Raw genomic sequence first — 21,249 nt, 5'->3', positions numbered from 1 at the left:
TCTTGGTTATTGTATTTATCTTTATCAAGTTTCAATCTTGATAAAAGGCCCAATGTAGTAGCAAGAAAGGTCAGCGGCCCGACGGCCCAACATACATTAATTGGCTTGTGTAGGCAAAGCGCATGGGATTGCGTTTTTAGCTCAAACTCCTCCTCCCTCCTCTTGCTTGAATTTCGCTATAATAACATAATGGAGCAAACAGACAACCTACAACTCTAATCAATCGCAATTTATTCATATTAGCAGGTAGACAGTCCAAACTATAACAATTAACTTTACTATTAAAACAAACCAAAATGTTCGGGGTATTATAATCCCTTTTTGCTATTGTCCACTATTGTTTATCGGGTTAGGGTTTAAGCTAGAATGAATGCACAGTTTGAGTTTGATGGATGGAGACTTGAAGACTGGGTGTATGACAAAATCTCAATGAGTGCAGCAATTGGAGGGGGAGGACTACGCGGGCTTATCGGGATTTTTATTGGTAAAAAGAAAAATGACATGATTAAGCAACAATCAAAGCCTTTGATTATTAATCTGAAAAGGAGAAATCTAGGCTTGGCCAACACAATTGCAATCAATCAATAGCAAGAAGCAAGCTTTATCCTTTGTTACTGAGGAAATTTTCATTCCGTACGTTGACACTGTTGCAAACTGAGGAATTAAATGTAAGGAGTCTGTCTGTCTCTCTCTCTCTCCCTCATATTTGTTTCAAATAACTTCCCATCCATAGCAGTTAAAAACATCAGAGCATCCACAACTGAGCAGTTTCAACATGCCTGTCAAAAATTAGAACCAGTGTTATTATACACAAAAATAAATAAATAAATAAAAGAAATGTAAAAGCTGAGCGACCCCAATGGATGATATGAAAGGCAGAAAAAACCTTTCGAAAGAGTCCTTGATATATTCAACTTGCCCTTTTCCGATGAGATCTTTGTCTAATTAAAAAGGTTAGAAACATAGCTCGGATAACCTTTTATAACATCTAGTATCTTGCCAGTTTTACTTCCAAACGGCAACAAACAACACTTTGGGGGAAGCCTTCCACCACTGCACCCCCAACATGTAAATTATCAGCAACTATTAAACAACGATCACTTTCTTATGCCACCATGTCACCACTTAAGATTCTTGTTACTTGTCTCTCACTGTAGGTCACTTAGATGAGCACAGAGCGTGGGTGCTTCTCATTGAAAAGTTTAATACTCTAGTCACACAACAACATACAGTAGTCAAGTAAGTTTACATATTCAAAAGTCATTTCCCATTATTTTTCACCAAGCCCAGGTCATAAAAGCTATAACATTTATAAACTTGTATCATTCAGCAATGGCCTCCCTATGACCTTAAACGCTATGTTCCAAACCTCCAGCTGCAAGCTTGGTATTCGACATCTCTTAATTCACCCTCCAAGGTAAATTCACCATAAATCAAGAATCTCCTTCAAATATCAAACACTTCCAACCAAAGAAAATCATCTACCTAATTCTCTCTATCTCTCTCTCTAAAAACACTCTTAACACTCCACAATTCAGATCTTTCTCTAAAACACTCTTTACACTCTACAATTCAGATTTTGGTCTTCCCGAAACCATAGAGAAGGGCAAGCAAGCATAGCGATGGACAAGAGAGACTGTATTGAGAAGGCCAATACATTGGTTACTTGGATAACAAAGAGCTCCATAAGTATGCACAGGGAAATCCATGGATGCCTTCCAAAAGGGCACCAAGAGCAGATGAATGCCAACTACCTTGGGGTGTGCTGAACACCATGGGTAGCATCAACAAGTACATGGCCTTGAGCCATCGCCTGCAATGAGTGATATGCAGAACATGGGTTCCTTTTTATGTTCTTTTGTACATCGACTATCAGAGAGAGACTGCAATGTTGTTAAAGGTGCGTGTAGGTGCGCTAAAAGTGAGTAGTGCCAGAGGAAAAATGCTTCTTACCCTAAAGCAAACAGCATGTAATCAACTGCACCTAGAGCATAAAAAGTGCCTGCTTTTTAAATAAGCGCTAAACACTAAAAAGTGCACTTTCTATTTTTTTTTTTTTTCCTTTTATAAGCAAAGAAATTAATAAAAAAAACATAAAAGCACCCCTAAGCATACATAAAGTATACAAAAAGGACCCCAAAATAGGAAAAAAGATGGAAGAAAGGAAAAACACCTGCAAAACCCAAAAATAAGAGGACACCCAAACACCCCAACATAACCAACCCACAAAACCCATAGACTATTACATCACATTAGTGGCCCTCTTGCCTTGCTCCGGCTGAAACCAAAACTCCTGGCATCATAATTAATCGTGCACTCTAAGTTCTTCACTTCACGACTCCCTTTAAACTTAAAAGTGGAAACTGGAGCCTCTTGACGCTGCTCAGCATCAACTTGAGCCATAAAGTCTAAAAAGCCCTTCACATTCCCCTCGTGGGAGACCCCCAAAGTTTGAAAACAGAAGTTAAGATCAATCGTTGCCTCGGGAGGACCACCAATCTCTTCAAAACCACCTCCCCTTGAAGATTCATCCACCCCTGAGAAAGACAACAGAGGAGGACACCCAAGCATAGACTGGACCGAAGAGAGAGGAGACCCATCCAATTCTGACGGAGGAAGGACCGCACAACTTGGGAGAAGGAAGCCACGCCGAAGAAGAGGCTGACAGGCCTCGTCTCAGATGGCCCAGGCATAGACACTACCCCATCTCTCGCTAGTGCTGACAAGGGCTTGGCAGCAACCTCAAATAACAGCATAGAAGGAGCCATAGGAGCACTGAAAGCCTCTAAAGCCTCCGCAAGCATATGCTCATCCAATCTGCCAACCTTATGCTTCTAGAAGTATCTGAGCACCGACTTGGATTTCGACAGATAAAAAGGAGCTTCAGACTCTACATCACAGGGAGAGAATAACGTAGCCTTTTACCTAATGCATCCGCACTTGAAGAGCAGTTGTTGGGAACATCCAGGAGTGCTGGACCAAACCCAACTAGAGCCGAAGACGGAGCCAAGCTCCGGCAAGGCAAACTGGTCATGCTGACCAGCTCTAGCGGAGTTCTATACAGCAACCAGCTCCAACAACCCGGAGTTGGCCTCCGACAAAGACGGCAAAGGAGGATCCCCACTGGCAAGCCTCACCAAGGCGGAGGCACAGGCAAGAGTCATAGCGAGATCTTGGCACAAAGCCCACCAATGCCAAGATCTAAACACATCAGTGAAACAGCAAGATCCAGACCCACTGTAGAGGACACTGTCGAGCCCACAATGAGATCCAGAATTGGAGCAGAGGACACCGTCGAACCCGAAGCAGATCCACTGCCGACGAAAGTCATGTAGGTCGAAGCCCCCGACACTCCTCCAAACAAGCGTGAAAAGCGCCAAACCCGAATCTCCAACTAACCCGGGAGCAAGGTCAGAAGGCTTGGAAGAGGCCTTGGAGCCCAAACGCCTGGATCAAACCCGAAAATGGGCCCTTCTTAAAACTGCCTTAGCCCTCTTAAACATCCAGCCCACCACTAAACAACTCGCCTTGCGTTTAAGCCCAAAATGCTTGAGGCCCAACCTCGGCGGGAGCTTGCTTGCCCAAACGATCCACTCCCTAAAAAGCTCGAGAAGGTTCCTGAAAACACTTGCCTTCTCCTTCTCTGAAAGGTCACCATCACCCTCTAAAACACTGCAACACGCCAAAGCACTCCTGGAGCCATCAATAGCACAAGGGGTATTGCCTAGAGGATAAAGTGAATGCTTCTCCAACCCATAACAATCCACCGGCTGCCGTTCCACCGCCGAGCACTCCATCCCCACCGGAAAATGCTTCTCCAAATCACCCCAAGCCATTGCTTGCCACGCTTCTACTAGCTCTGACACAACGTATGCAACACTGTGTTGCTTCTCGGTGCCCTTGATAGAGACAGGAGCTGCTGTATGCACCACTTCCGTGAACGACAGAGACCCAACTGCCTTTCCCATCGTCTTCCTAGCGTCTTCAAAAAAAGCTGACTTTAGACAACTCACCAGAGACACAACTCCATCCCCGCCCATCACGACCTTCGAAAAACAGAACCAGACCTTTCCGGCCACCCATGTCATAGTCATAGACCACCACCGCCAAGAAACGGCCAGAACTATTCTCACTTCTTCGCATGATGGTCACCTTAGACCCCCCCTCCCTATAAGACTTCACGAAATCTACAAGTCCAGGATTACGCAAAGCCTCTTCTAGCATTGACAATAGCCATACGATGCAACAAGATCCCAAAAGGATCACCACTACAAAGCTTTATGCTTTTCCACTACTCTGAGCTCTACAATCCCAAGCCCCACTGGCCACCGAGAACAAAAACGACTAAGCCTCCACATAGAACCGATTCTCCATATCCCCGAAGGGGAGCGAACCCAACTAGGACCTGGAGCATAGATGAGAGAGCAAAGGCCAAGAAAGAGGGAAAAAAAAAAACTTACACTTATTATTTCTTTTCACTAAAAAAGTAATTCCTTTAATAATAACCGTTTCGAGAAACTGTAGTTGTTAAAAGTCTGCATAAGTGCAATAAGCCGAAGGAAATATGCTTATTACTCGCCAAGCAAAATGTATCTAAAGCACAAAAAGTGCGTTTTTTTTTAAAAAAAATGTGTAATTCCTTTAATAATAACTGTTGGATCTGAAACCAATTAAAAGTTACCGATGATTAATTATACATACTCTATCTTATGGCATATTCTACTAAGCACTTTTTTTCTTTTTTCTTTTTCTTTTTTTTCAGTAAGTGATCGAAACATCATCAACAAGCAAAAAAGGCAACCTAGGTACACATGAAGTATATATATATTTTTTATAAATAGTACACATGAAGTACATAAAAAAAAAACACTTTAGCTAGAAGAAGAAAAAAGAACAAGAAAATAATGAAAATTAAACAAATTAGAAAAGACTAACGCAACTGTCCAAAAGTAAAGAGTATCGAAGAAAAAAGACTTAAACTCTACTACCGTCCTCTCGTGGTCTTCGAAACTTCTATAATTTATTTTCCTCCAAAGATACCACAAAAGGCATGAAGGTAGCACCATCTTCCACACAACTGCTTTCTGAGTGCTACCAAAAATCCCCCTCCAACAAGCAAACGAGTCTACTACTCGTCTAGGCTTAACCTAAGATAGCCCAACACGACTGAAGATAGCCTTCCACAAGACATAAGCAACCTCAATGAAGAAGAAGATGATCCACAAACTCTCTGTTGCTCTTGCACATACAACACCAATCGACTAGAAAGACATGCCACTTCCTAAGGTTATCCATAGTAAAGGTCTTTTCTATGGCAGCTGACCAAATAAAGAAAACAGCTCTCAAAAGTACCTCAATCCGCCAAATACTCTTTTAAGGGAAGGGAGTGCCATCATTACAAACAAGGACACTATAGAAGGATCTAACATCGAACAACTCTTTTTTGGAGAGGGCCCACTCCCAATCATGAGCCGCTTTAACTAACCTTACGTTCCACTGATGAAAGCTACTAGAAAGCTCTAAATGAACTGCTACATAAGTATCATTCACGCAAGCAATACTAAATAAATTCGGAAAAGCTTCTTTAAGGGCCTTATCCCCACACCATAAGTCATACCATAATATAATATTGAAGCCATCTCCCACTTCAAATTTAGTATGACTCGAAAACATCCCCCAACCCCTCCTGATATTCTTCCACAACCCCACCTCATACGAGCCAAGAGGCTCATTAGACCATCTACCCCACGAACTGCCAATTTAGAATTCACCACAACTCTCTGCCAAGCCTCTCATGCACATAATGCCATAGCCATTTTCTTAAAAGAGTATGATTGAACATCAGCAAGTTTCGAACCCCTAACCCTCCCTTAGAGCTCAGAGAACAAACATTAGACAAGCTTACCAGATGAAATTTGAACTCATCACCTAGCCCACCCCATAAGAAATCCCAATGAAGCTTCTCTATGTGGTTTGCAACACCAGCAAGGAAAGGAAAAAGATATATGAAATACGTAGGCAAATTGGAAAGAGTGCTCTAGATAAGGGTAACCCTACAACCCTTAAACAAGTACAATATTTTCCAACTAGCCAACCGACGCTCTATCTTCTCAATAACACCGTCCCAAATAAACTTGGCCTTATAAGAGGCCCCCAACAGAAGACCAAGACACTTCAAAGGCATATAAGAAACCCTGCAGCCCAGAATGCCAGTCAACCCATCCACATTATCAACATTACCCACAAGAAACAATTCTGACTTAGCTAGATTAATCTTTAAACCATAAACAACTTCGAAACATAAAAATAAGGCACTTAGATAGTGTAGGTTGTCAAGATTGGCCGCACAAAAAACCAAAGTGTCATTCGCAAACAACACGTGAGATATGCTAACCACACCACAATGCTTAGACTCCACAAAAAAGCTTGAGAGAAATTCCCCATTAAGAGTTGCACAAAGCATTTTACTTAAGACCTCCATAACAAAACCAAACAGAAATAGTGACAATGGATCTCCTTTTTTTAAACCACATGAGATACTAAAGAAATCAGACAGATTGCCATTCACCAAAACAGAAAAACGTACCGAACAAATACAATGTGCTATCCAAAAGTGTCATTTCTCCCTGAAACCGCACATCCTCATCAAATAAAGTAAGAACTCTCAATTGACATGAAAGCACAAATATGTTTCCCCATATATATCTAAGTTTATGGTATAAACCCAAGATAAAGAAGAAACCAAAAGTAGGACAACATCATCTGCCCTGACCCCCTCCCCATTCCTGGGGAAAAGTTCTTTCACTTTTATTTTGGGCAAAAACAAATAAAAAATAGCATGATGCGTAAAACAATTTTTTTCATTTTTTTATTTTTTTTATAGGTAATCAGAGAAATTTTATAAAACACATAGGCACCCTTGAGCATACAAGAAATATACAGAAGGACACAAAAACAGAAAGGGCAAAGAAACAAGAAAAAATCCCACAAAGACCCAACCACAACAGAAATCCCAAAAAACCCTAGCAAAAACCAGCCAAAAAACCCTCAGCAATAACACATCACAGCAAAGCCCTCTTGCTTTTGCCCTGAGTAGAACCAAGACTCCTAGCATTATAATTGATATTGCACCCAAGGTTATGAAGTTCTCTATTCCCTTTAATTTTAGGAGTGGAGACAGAGACCTCAAGAAGTTGCCCCTCAACCACTTGAGCCATAACATCCATAAAACCCGTCTCGTTCCCCTCAAAGGAAATCCCCACAGCATGAAGGCACAACATAACGTCGAACATTGCCCCAAGAGAACCAACAACCTCTTCAAAATCACCTCCCCTCGAAGATCCTCCGACCTCAAATGACGGGGAAGGACTGCATGGAAGAAGGAACCCACACCCAACAAAGCTGACCGGAGGCTCCCTAGCGGCCATGATCTCCATAGGAGGCGAAGAAAGAGGACCCAACGGAGGAGGAGAGGCAGTGAACGCTGCCAAAGACTCAGCAATCAAGCTCTTGTTAAGCTGCACATCCTTCCACTTCCGAGAAAACCTTAACACCGACTTAGACTCCAACGGATAGATAGGTGCCCCAGACTCCGACATCACGGGAAGCGAGAGCCAAAGCCGTTCACCCAATGTTGCCGCCCCCAGAAAATTTGACCCAACAACAACGATGCTTGGCACAGAAGGAAACACCTCAAAACCCGAATCGTGCTCAGAAAGAGCTTGACCAGAGACTTGCACAATAGGGATAGAAGTGGTAGGGAAAGATGGCGTAGATACATGCGTAGAAGGAGAAGAAGAGGCGTGCATAGACGACACCTGAGCAAAAGAGTCTCACCCAGAAAATGCCAGAATAGATTCCAGTCCAAAGTATAGTTGGATGGGACCAAAGAGGGAACCTGGAAAAGTCGTCGAAGACCACATACCAGGAAATGCTTCTGTAACTATGGCTGCCGAAGACGTCGCCTCCGGGGGAGAGGAGAGAGATCTAGTCAAACCCCAAACTTGGACTCGCACCCGGACCTAAGACCCGTCCCGCATCCTCACCAGAAACCAACGAGGGATCAAACCAGAATCCACAGCAACCCTCTTGGCATTGGCTTAAGCACCAACCGACTGGACCTAGCCAAAACTGGAAACCTTTGAGAGCAGCCTTATACCTCTTAATCACCCGGCCCACCACAAAATCACCCACCCTACGTTTAAGCCCAAAAGAGGACTTAAAGCCCAATCTCTTCGAAAGCCCACAAACCCAATCTAAAGCCTTGGAGAAGCATCCAAACAACTTGAGAAACTTTATGAACGTACCAGACTCACCTTGCATTGAAGCGTCAACCTCAACTTCTACATCCCTAGACACACAAGCCGAACTACCTCTGAAGTCTCGCAAACTGAAGCGATCATCAACACAAAGGTTCTTACCCAAGGGACCAAACGTTTGCATTTCTAGAGCGAAGCAATCCACCACCTCCCGAATCACCTCCATCTCCATACCCAGCTGATGAAGCTTCTCCAACTTGCACCATTCCGCCACCGGCCGTGCGTCTTCAACCTCTACCGCACCCCATGAACCTGATAACTGACTCAGAGGTCGGTAACCAATGATAGAGACGATTGCTGCCGAGTGCACCACCTCCGCGAACGACGGAAATCTTGCTTCCTTTCCCAAGCTTATTCCCTGTCGGAGGACCACCAGAAGACAGAAACCCATCGTGGCTCCAAGAAGGCCAGAGCTTTGCTCAGCTCCCCAAAAACACGGCTCCAATCCCACTCATCATGGCCTTCAGGAAACAGAATCAACCCTCTCCAACCTTCCACGGCATAAACCGCTACCTCGAAGAACCAACCAGACCTATTGTAACCTCTCCAAGCGAGGGGCCTTAAAGGAATTGACAAAATCCTCGATCCCAGGATTTCTCAATACCTCTTCCACCATCAACAACAGCCAAGCAATGCATCTCGTCCCCAAAACAGCAGCCCCTAAGAACCCTTTCCTCTTCTCCTCCACCCGAAGCTCTGCTAACCCTTTCACCAACGAAAAATGGAAGGATTTAGCCTCCACAAAGAACCGGTTCTCCATCCCCAACCGCAAATGGCAACCCCTACAAGGAACTCATCGGACACACCACCACGCTCCACCGACGAGACAAGTTGATCTACACCACAATCTTGACAAGAAGCTTTCTTGTTATATCTCCACCACAATCTACCCTTTTTTTTATGAGTATTTAGAGAGTTCTCTCCTGAAGTTCTTTCTCAGAATAGTTTGTGAAAAGCACTTTCTTAATGCTTCCGACCCTTTATAAGTTATTAGAAATGGTTAGATCGATGATATAGCGCAGGCTAACCTCCCAATATCATTCTAGAGGATGTTCTATTAATTTTTTTTTGGTAAGTAAGAAAAGTTTTATTAAAAAAGCGTAAGACGCCCCTAAGTACATAGGGAGTATACACAAGAACAATCAAACCAGCCCACAAAAAGAAACCTAAACAAACTCACAAGGACCTAAGCCCTTAAACTCGAAATCCACAAGGAGCACTTAAAGCAACAAAAAAAAAAAAAAACCAAACAAACCCACAAGGAGCACTCAAACTACAGAACCTAAGCCTTTCCTTTCCTTTGCCTAGAGGGCACGCTTGCATCGCCGTAGTCAATGGAGCTTTTCAGATTCAACACCTCTCTCCTCCCTTTGATCTTAAGACGCGCACCCTTGTTAACCTGATGGAAATCCTCTTCGATGGCATCCAAAATCACGAAGGACGAATCTTCATCCTCAACACCATCCGACGCCCAATCCAAGGGCATGTTGGGAAGACAAACACCCAAGGGGTAAGGGGAGTCTCTTTCCTCCCCAACCCAAACCTCATCCCCTTTGATCCGACACAACAATATCCCTAGACGGGCCAAAACCTACCAGTCACTTCTGAGATTGGATCAAGCCATCCAACCTGAAATTCACACCCTTCTCAACAATTGGAGAAGTGCAACCACTCAAAGGGGAGGGAACACTCGGGAGAAAGAAACCTCGTCGAAGAAATCTAGACGGAGGAGACTTATCGACCACTACCCCACCTGGCTTCAGCAAGGACTAGACTAGGGTCCCGTCCAAGGCCTGAGAAGAAGCACCCAAAAACAGCGTCGTCGGAGCACTAAGAGCTATCATAGCCTCGTCAAACAAAGAAGCATCCATCTGAGCACCTCTGCCTACCTTTGATCTCTGGTGATATCTCAGAACCGATTTGGACTTGAACGGGTAGATGGGAGCCCCACACTCCGACATTACCGGAAGAGAAAAGACTTTTCCCAATGCAGCTACCCCCAAAGAAGAGACATCAAAGGAATTTGACCCAACTTCAGAGAAGTCGAGCACTGGAGAAAACCCCTTAGAATCCAAATCCAAGCACCCAAAGGGGACACTCACTGCTTCTGGAGGCAGAGGAGGCTTTCGCAAAAGGGGACCCAGAAAACGCTGAAACATGACCAGAGATCGCCGGCAACGACATGCCTGGAAATGCAGAGGCTTGCACGGGATAGGAGGCACACATGGAAGACTCCGGAACAAAAGAACCGGCCCAAACCCTACCGGCAACTGAAGAGAATGCACAGTATCTACTGCCTGTTTTGCAAATCCCTAGGAAACAAAGAGATCAGTGGCCAACGACATGTTCAAGCAAGAGCTGCTGCCTTCAAGAGGAAAGGACAACTCTTCAACACCTTTAGACATCTCAGAACTGGTCGAAGCAGACAGCCCACCGCCCATGTCAACCGTCATCATCACCTTTGGCCGTAGAAGACCCAAAGAGAACTCAAAACCCACTTCAAGATCCAAAGGGAGCCCTTGACCCGTAACCTTAGTCTGCTTCTTAGAATTGAGCTTCGTCAAAACCCGGCTCAAACGGAAACTTTTAAAACTGAAATTGGGTTTAAGACCCAACTCGAAAGCAAACGAACGACCCAAGGACCCGACCCATCAACCTCACTAGATGGTTCCAACACGTTCGCATATTCAAACGAAGCAAAATCTTCCTCACTGATCCTGGTGTTCCTTGGGCAGAGAGAGCATGCTGGATGTTCCTTGCCCTGCAGTTTCAGTAGCAAGTCCTTACCCAACGGTTCCTTCTCCAACACAGAGCAGTCTAGGGCCAGTCTCACCTCCTCTGTGGATGTTGGTCTCATTGTCGCGAGAAGATCAAAGTCACGCCTCTCAACCAGCGGAATCCTTAACTTGACAGGGCCCTCTGACCTCACCACCTTCGCAAATGATGGTAGAGCACCACCCACAAAGGGCCAAGCCCCACTCGAGCTTGGGGAGGAGACCTTCAAACCCAAAACCTCCTTCCCATCCTTCTTCTCTACCGGAGAAAACACACCAACGAGAGAAGACCCAGACGTGGTTTTTAGGAAAATCATCACCTTGCACAACTCATCAACCACTCTGTTCCATCCCCGTCCTCCTCGTCCCTCTGGAAAAGAGATGAACCCTCTCGGGCCACCCATTGCATAGACCACCAACTCCAAGAAGCAGCCATCCTTATTACAGCCTTTTCGAATAATCCAAGCCTTTGAATCTTTCGGGAGGATCTAACAAAATCCTCAACCCCCTGAGACTGCAAAGCCTCTTTCACCGCTGCAACAACCCAAGTAGTACACTGCAAACCCAAAAGCACAAACCCTAGGAAGCCTTTCCTTCTCTCCTCCATTCTCGACATAGACTTGCCTTCCTCCACAGAGAAGAGGAAATTTTTGGCCTCCACGAAGAAACGCCTCTCCAAAGCCATCCTCTAGAGAATTCGAGAAGATGGAACCCTAGCGGGACGAGCCTACACGCTTCATCGCTAGGGTGAGAGTCGAGAAAGAAAAGATGATTTGGATCTTTTATTAACAATTAAAGAGTATTTTATAGTTTCATAATGGAGAACGCACTTCTAATCCTTTGTTTCCTGTTTCCATTTGCCAAAAACAAAAAGCCTTTAGCTAAAATTACAAGATTTGGATCAACAAACATCAATCATCTCTATTTTTGTTAAAACAAAAATTTATCTACAGCAAAATTTATCCCTCTTTCTTACTTAACCAAAAAAAAAAAAAATTATCCCTGAATCAATGGATCCCAGGATGGCCAAATGCAACATAAATATATAGTCCGTGTTCTATTAATTCCAGCCTACATCCTCAACCGTGTGCCTTCTAAGTCAATTCCCACAACCCCATATGAATTATGGAATGGTGCAAAACCAAATTTGAAGCATATGCATAAAAAAAAATGATAAGTAATTCAATCTCATAAAAAGGCGTAGAGGTGCGCAACCCAAGTACACAGTGAAAATCTAAGAGAAACACCACTCATGAAGCAAAAGAGAAACACAAATCAAGAAACTCTAAGAAATTAGAAATGCAAGAATAGTTTTTTTTTTTTTTTTTTTTTTTTTTAATAGGTAAGCAAAGAAGTTTATAAAAAGGACACCAAAACAAGAAAAAAGAGGGAAGAGAGGAAAAACGCCCGTAAAACCCAAATACAGGAGGAAACCCAAACACCCCAACATAACCAGCCCATAAAACCTAGAGACTATTACATCAAAGTAAGGGCCCTCTTGCCTTGCTTCGGCTAAAACCAAAATCTCTGACATGATACTGAATTGTGCACTCTAAGTTCTTTACCTCATGACTCCCTTTAAACTTAGAAGTGGAAACTGAAGCCTCTTGACGCTGCTCCGCATCAACTTGTGCCATTAAGTCTAAAGCCCTTCACATTCCCCTCATGGAAGACCCCCAGAGTGTAAAAATAGAAGCTAAGATCAATCGTTGGCCCAAGAGAACCATCAACCTCTTCAAAACCACCTCCCCTCGAAGATTCACCGACCTCTAAGGAAGACAACAGAGGAGGGAACCCAAACACGGATTGGACCTAAGAGAGAGGAGACCCACCCACTTCTGACGGAGGAAGGACCGCTGCAAGAATAGTTGTAAGCATCCAACCAAACATAAAGAGTTTTTAACACAATGACTTTTAACTCTATTACCATCGCCTCACAATCTTCGAGGTTTTAAGCTCTTTGTTCTTTCCAAATGCACTACATTTTGTTTTTCTAGGTAAGCAAAGAAATATCATTAAAAAAGCGTAAGGCGCTCCTGAGCATACTGGAAGTATACACAAAGACAACCAATATAGAATACACAAAAAGAACAAAGAAAACAACCACAGAAACCCAAAAAACAGAAGAAACACCAAGAAACCCACAACGAAAGTCCTACACTCGCAGAAACGCCCTGGATTACATCACAAGAGCCCTCTTGCCTTTACCCCTACTCCTCTTGATGCTGTCCGTTTTCAAGTAAAGTCAAGAACTCCAATAACCTTACCTCATCACGCCCACAAGAGATCCCCATAGTGTGATAACACACCTTCGCATCTTGCACAGCCTGGGGGTAACCTACAACCCCCACCTCACCCTTCTCTCCAACACCAGCCTCGTCCAGAACACCCCCCTTCAAAGATTCACCCACCTCTAAAGACGTACCTGGCAACAACGAGCACAGAGGAATCAACTTCCGTACTTCTATATCGTAATGGCTTATAACCTAACATCTCCAACAAGCCAACAACTCCACCACCCATTGGGGCATAACCCAAGAAGGTGGAATCAAAACCCATGTCCCTGGCCACATCACAGTGAAGCGAAAGATGGTCAATTGTTTCCCCACTCCTCTTACACACACAATGCCGATCCACCACAATAATGTCCCTCTTCATCAAGTTATACACAGTTAAGATCTTTCCTAAGGCTGCTGTCCAAATAAAGAATGCCATTCTTAAAGGAACCTTATTTCTCCAAATGCACATTCAAGAAAAGGGAGAGCCAATGGGAGAAATATAAGTGTGTTGTAAAAGGATATGACCTCAAACTTCTACCCTTTGGAAGGGGTGCAACAAATTTTATCCTCACCACCTCGTCTCAACCTAAAAGAGCACAAAAAATTAAAAAACTAGGTAATCAACCCCCTTCCCAGTCATGCACTGATCTAATGAAAGTGTCGTTCCATTGTAATGTGTCGTTAGAATACTGCAAGTGATCTACCACCAAAGCCTCCTTGAATCGAGAAATACTATACAACTCTGGGAAGGGTGCCTTTGATGTCTCGCACCACATATCATGACAAAAGATGATCTTCGATCCATCACCCATATCGAATCTAACAAATTTGCAGAACTCCGCCCATCTCCTCCTAATATATTTCCACACCTCGACCCCAGAAGATTCAATAACTGCATTAGAACACCACCTTCCCCATATGCTGCCATATATATCCACAACCAGTTACCACAAAGCCTTCCTCTTCGTAACATAACGCCATAACTATTTTTCCAAAAGAGCTCAGTTAAACAAAAGCAAATTCCTAACCTCCAAACCACCTGTGAATATTGGAGTGCAAATCTTGGACCAGCTTACTAGATTGAATTTAAATTCATCATCTACTCCGCCCCACAAAAAGTCTGTTACGTACCTAGGGTATGTGGCACGGGCATTAGTAAGAAATCAATCTTGTATCAGACTGCTTGTCTTTTTGTAGTTGGATCCCCAAGTTTTTGGAATGCTCCAAATTCTACTTGAGCATCCAAATCTGGGTCAATACCGGCAAAAACATCTCTGAACAAGGTTCTAGCACCATGCCAAATGTGTCCGAAGAAGAAGAGTAGAGCAAACTTATATTCATGCCCTCTTTAATAGAATAATTAGATTATGTTTAAATAAGGTAAGAGTTGTATTCTCTCTTTAAGAGAATAATAGGGTTTATTAATATGGTATTAGTCGTATTTAGAATTAGTAATATTTATTTAGGTTTGTAATATTTATTTATTTATTATTTCCGTAATTCGGTTTTGTAACCCTATAAATAGGGGTATTGAAGCATGAATAAAATATCAAGAAGAAAATTATTATAATTCAGCTTTTGTAGCTGATTAGGAGTTTTTTTAGGGTTTCTCGAATAACCCTAACTTTAGGAGGCCTAGGGTACCTCGAATACCCTACTATCTCACGCACAAACTATCCCAATTATCCACCGTCCACCCCTCGTTACGGAGGACCGTAACAACTTGGTATCAGAGCCGCATTGCGATTATGGACCAAGCCAATCATGTCTGTCATAACATCCGAAGAATTTTGGGCAGAATTTCACATGCGCACAAAACATATGGAGGAGATGTTGGGTACCCTGCTCGCCAGAAGCCAGGGCCATCGAGAGGAAGACCAAAGCAATTCGGCAAGTTCCTCTAGGCACCAAGCCGGTAAGGATTCCATCCAGATCCAAAACTTCTGTGCAAAAGACCCATCCCACACAAGCCCTTCGCAGGTGATAACACTCTCACCCTCACACTTAGAAAATCTTCCAGAAAAACAACCCACAAAAGAATCCCCACCTTCACCATCACCCTTAGAAAATCTACCCGAACAACAACCCACCAAAGAAACATCAACCCCACCACCAAGCAAAGACCCCGAACCCATCACCACCCAAAAGAAAGACCAACCCCCACCATCTCCACAAACACCACCACTTATCAACCCATCGGCACAAACACTACCCAAAATCCCAGCCAAAACCCAAAAAAACGACACCTCTTGGCCAAACCCGAAAGTTCAGCCCCCACCAATACCCCTAAAATTTCCGCCATGTTCACCCATCAACAAGCCACGCCATCAACCACCTCAAAGCCCAGCCACCCTCTTCCCGATTTCCTCAACCCAGCAGTCCCCATACCTCAAGACCACCGGCCGTCAGCCACAAACCAAAAGGACCAAACCAAAAAAACCACCCCCACCGTTGAGACCCTACCTCTTTCACACTGATTGGTCCAAAAGAAGGAAACAGGCAAGGTTCAAAACAAGACATTTCCTGGCGAGAAGAAAGCCCCTTGCAGTGTCTCGAATAACCCTAACTTTAGGAGGCCTAAGGTACCTCGAATACCCTACTATCCCACGCACCAAGTATCCCAATTATCCACCGTCCACCCCTCGTTACGGAGGACTGTAACAAAGTCCCACTAAAGTTTCTCAACACAATTAGTACGACAAGCAGGGATGGGGAACATGGACAAATAATAAGTAGGCAGGTTAGAGAGAGTGCTTTTAATCAAAGTAATCTTACCACCCTTAGACAAATACAACCGCTTCCAGGCAACTAAGCTACGTTCTATTTTCTCAATAATACAATCTCCAACGAAAGACTTAGGTACTTCATAGGCAAAGAGGACACCCTACAGCCAAGGACACAAGCCAAGCCTTCAACATTTTCCACGGATCTAACAGGGACAAGCTCTGATTTAGCCAAATTAACTTTCAATCCATAGACAACTTCAAAGCATAGAAAAAGGCAACACATATTGTGGAGATGCTCTAGGTTTGCCTCACAAAAGATCAAGGTGTCATCTGCAAATAGGAGATGAAACAGGGAGAGCTCATCATTACTCATAGACCCAATGGAAAAACCTAGTAAAAGCCCCTTATTCACCATAGCGAACAACATTCTACTCAAAGCCTCCAAAACCACGACAAAAAGTAGAGTCAAAGGATCTTTTAGCTCAAGTCATGAGAATTGTTAAAGAAGCAAGTGGGAATATCATTATTCAAAACAGATAAACGCACTGCAGAGATGCAATGTGCTATCCAATCACACGATTTCTCCCTAAAACCACATCTCCTCAACATTTTTTTTTTTTTTTTTTGATAAGTAATAGCAATTTATTAAAAAGCGCAGAGGGGCGCAACCCTTATACACCGGAAGTATACAAGAGAGCCCCTAACAGGGTCGAACAGAAAATAAATTTAAGAAATCTACATAAGTAAATACACTCAAACTATGGTGTGGCGCTATCCAAAAATATAAAGTATCGATCAGCCGCTTCCGAAGCTCCACCATAGATGTCTCTACATCTTCAAACAGACGAGCATTCCGCTCCCTCCAAATACACCAAAGCAAGCACAAAGGAGCTAAACGCCAAGCCTCTATAGCTTGACCACTCCCCATTGCCGCTCCCCAACTCTTTAACAACTCCAACACCGTTCGTGGCATAACCCACTCAACCCCAAATAAAATAAGAATGTAGCTCCAAAGAGCCTGGGCGACCTCGCAATGAAGCAACAAGTGATCTATAGACTCCCCACTCTTCTTGCATAAACAGCACCACTCCATTACTATTACATTCCTCTTACGCAAGTTATCATGCGTCAATATTTTGCCTGAAGCCGCTGACCAAACGAAGAAAGCCACCCTTGTTGGAGCCTTAACACGCCAAATATTCTTCCAAGGAAAATAAGGGTCATCTTCCTTAATGAGCTCATCGTAGAAGGATCTCACCTCAAATAAACCTTTTTTGGAGGGATTCCACACTAATCTGTCACTCTCTCCTTGACGAGTCGAAGTGGAATATAATCGATCGAAGAAAGAAAGGACCATGTCCATCTCCCAATCCTGGATTTGTCTCGTGAAAAGAACATTCCACTGAAGTACACCATTATGAACCACCAAATTATCCGCCACCAACGCGTCTTTGTTCCTTACTATAGAAAAAAGAGCTGGAAAGCATTGCTTCAAGGAACCATCCCCACACCACCAATCTTGCCAAAAGCTAATATTTGATTCACTCCCCACTTCAAAACGAACGAAGTTGCGGAATTTCTCCCACCCCCTCCTTATATGTTTCCATACACCCACTCCGAAAGAACCCGAAACCTCTTTCGAGCACCACCCACCCTCTAGACTCTGGAATTTGGCATCAATCACCAACCGCCATAAAGCCTCTCTCTCCCTACCATATCTCCACAACCATTTACCCAGGAGCGCTCGATTGAACTGGATGAGATTGTGAACTCCCAACCCACCTGCGTACAAAGGCGTACAGATCTTGTTACAATTCACTAGATGAAATTTTTTCTCGCCACCAATGCCTCCCCAAAGAAAATCCTTTTGAATTTTATCAAGACGATTAGCCACCCTCACTGGAATAGGAAACAAAGATAAGTAATAAGTGGGAATGTTGGAGAGCGTACTTTTAATAAGAGTCAACCGGGCACCCTTCGACAAGTACATCCACTTCCACCCCGCCAACCTCCTTTCCATTTTTTCAATAACACCATTCTAAATGGATTTGGACTTGTAAGAAGCACCCAACGGCAAACCCAAGTAAGTCATAGGCAAAGAAGCAACCCTACATCCAAGAAGATTAGCCAACCTTTCGACATCCTCTACTCCACCAATCGGGACAATTTCTGATTTTCTTAAATTAATTCTCAAACCAGAAGCTGCCTCGAATCCTAAAAAGATACATCTCAGATGTCAAATTTGTTCTTCTTGAGCACCACAGAAAATCATTGTATCATCAGCAAACAGTAGGTGGTTCACAACTAAGGCGTCAGAATCTCTGGAACCCACTGAGAACCCTGTCAAATTACCCTGATCCAATGCGGCAGTCAGCATCCGACTCAAAGCCTCCATAACCACCACAAACAATAACGGAGAAAGAGGATCTCCTTGCCGCAATCCACGAGAGCTACTAAAGAAACCCGAAGGGGTTCCATTTACAAGAACGGAGAATCTCACCGTAGAAATACAAAAACGTATCCAACTCCTCCATTTTTCCCCCAAACCACATCTTTGTAGCAAATAGAGCAAGAAATCCCAGTTCACATGATCATAAGCCTTCTCCAAATCTAGCTTACACAGGAGTCCAGGTTCCCCTGATCGAATATGACTATCCACACATTCGTTTGCAATAAGCACAGAGTCTAATATTTGACGAACTCCAATAAACGCAGTCTAAGTGTTGGAGATAATCTTGCCCACAACAGACTTAAATCTGTTGGCAAGAACCTTTGAAATAATCTTGTACATCCCCCCTATCAAACTAATAGGGCGAAAGTCTCTGACATCCATGGCACCAGTCTTCTTAGGAATCAAAGAGACAAAGGTAGCATTCAAACTCTTCTCAAACTTGCCTCGAGCATGAAATTCTGCAAAAACATCCATAATATCAGATTTTAAAAAATCCCAACACTTCCGAAAGAAAGCCATAGTGAATCCGTCAGGACCCGGCGCCTTGTCTCCATTCAGATCCCTAATCACGTCCCACACCTCCTTCTCCTCAAAAGCTCTTTCTAGCCAGATGCTCTCCTCCGCATCAATGGCTAAAAAAGAAAGGCCCTCCACCCTAGGCCGCCACGAGCAATTCTCCAAGTACAAATTACTGTAGAAATGCACCAAGTGTTCCTTAATCTCTGGAAGATTTCTGGAAATAATGCCATTAATATTCAAAGAGTCCACTTGGTTGAATTTACGGTGTGAGTTGGCCACCCTGTGAAAGAATTTTGTGTTCTTATCCCCCTCCCTTAACCACAAAGCTCTGGATTTTTGCCTCCAGCTCATTTCCTCAAAAAGAAGGGTCTTCTCCATCTCTCTCGCCATATCTACCCTTCGGACTTTTTCATCCTCCTCTAGGCAACCGCATTCTTCGATTAAATCCAGCTCTCGAATACCCTCCAATAATTCTTTCTTCTTCTTCCCTATATCACCAAACACTTCTTCATTCCATTTCTTCAAATCAGCCTTCAAGGCCTTCAGTTTATTGGCCAATACGAAGCTAGGCAACCCAGAAAACTCATAAGACATCCACCACTTCTTGACCTGCTCAACAAAACCCTCGTACGTCAGCCACATGTTCTCAAACTTAAAATACTTGTTTCCTCCTCTATTTGTCCCACAATCCAACAACGGGAAATGATCGGAGAAAAGTCTTGTCAATCTCCTCTGAGAAACTTCAGGAAAACGATCCTCCCACTCCGGAGAAATTAAGAATCTATCAATTCTCGACCAAATTTGATCTTCCTGACCGTTAGACCAAGTAAACTGGCCCTCTTCAAGGGGAAGGTCAACCAAATTATGCGTGAAAATGAAGTCAGAAAACTCTTCCATAGCTGCAGAAGAGCCAGCACCACTAGATCTCTCACTAGGAAAACGAACCACATTGAAATCTCCCCCAATACACCAAGGCATCTCCCACCAACTCATCAATCCCGCTAACTCAGCCCACAGATCCCTCCTCTCCCTGTCTTCATTTGGACCATAGACCCCTCCAAAAGCCCACACAACATTATCTCCAGTGTTACGCAAAGAACAGGCAACAGTGTATCTACCAATACACTCTTCCACTTTCTCCACCACCCGTCTATCCCACATCAACAAAATCCCTCCCGACGCTCCATTGGCACCCAAGTAACACCAATCAACATGAACGCAACCCCATAAGCTTTGCACCACCTCCCTTGAGATAACTGCCATCTTTGTCTCCACCAAGCAAACAATATCCGCCTTTCAAACCCTTAGAAGCCCTCTAATCTCCACTCGTTTCTTGATCGCATTAATCCCTCTAACATTCCACGTCAGAATTTTAGGCGTCATAAAAGCGAGACGGTCCCCTACCCTTATGCCTGCCTCTGTCAGACTGAACCCCTTTCTTCTCATAATTAATAGACCAGGACAGCCTATTTAATTCCCTCTGCCCTTTCACCCCTTGAGTAGGCGAAAGCATAGCCTTAGGATCTGCCAAAGAGAGGTCTCTGACCTCTTCAATCTCCTCAAACAAAGCCACCAATCTGTCCTCAAAACGACCACAAGAAAGCCCAATGATTGGATAATACCTCTTAATTCTTTCCACCACCCATCTAGGCGACACCATCTGCCCTTCTACACCTTCCACTGCCAATGGAGTAACAACTATCGGCTCAAATCTCTCTAACTTCCCCTCACCATCCCTAACCTTGTCTTGCAGCAAGAGGCCTTCCTGATTATGCTCTAGCAATAAATGAGCACCCTCCTCAGCCACCATGCTTTTAAGAGAAGACCCACTGTCCAAATTGTTACCTGATTCTTCCCCGAGACCTTTTCCCTCTAGAGGTCCCCTTGAAAAAACTTCTGAATCGAATCCCACTTTACCTTCTGTTGCGGAAAAGATCACCAGCTCAAGACTGCCTTCTTCCTGCCTCTAAGACACTGAACCCACACCAAACCCAGAACTACCCTGTCCAACGTTCAACTGCGAGCTAGTTCCTGCCTCTGCCGACAGAGCCATGCTGAATCCATTTCCAGCGACAGAACCCCTCCCTCCTAGCTCGGTGTCCTTTGTAGCTACAGAATAGCCGAGCCCAGACTGACGAGAGCCGTTTGAATCCATTCCAAGACCAGAAACAGCTAACTCCT

General features: G+C 43.9%; 1 protein-coding gene across 1 annotated transcript in view; it reads right to left on the bottom strand.

The window, feature by feature from the left end:
• Positions 1-505: 505 nt before the first annotated feature.
• LOC133878574 (NADH dehydrogenase [ubiquinone] 1 beta subcomplex subunit 7) overlaps positions 506-21,249 on the bottom strand; it is a 38,836-nt gene continuing 18,092 nt past the window's right edge. Inside the window, exon 2 of the mRNA XM_062317141.1 lies at positions 506-779. The gene's annotated coding sequence lies outside the window, so the exon portion shown is untranslated. The remainder of the gene's footprint in view (positions 780-21,249) is intronic.

The sequence above is a fragment of the Alnus glutinosa genome, chromosome 1 (assembly GCF_958979055.1).
Source record: "Alnus glutinosa chromosome 1, dhAlnGlut1.1, whole genome shotgun sequence".
Classification (NCBI taxonomy): domain Eukaryota; kingdom Viridiplantae; phylum Streptophyta; class Magnoliopsida; order Fagales; family Betulaceae; genus Alnus; species Alnus glutinosa.
This window is presented reverse-complemented; position numbering and strand designations above follow the sequence as displayed.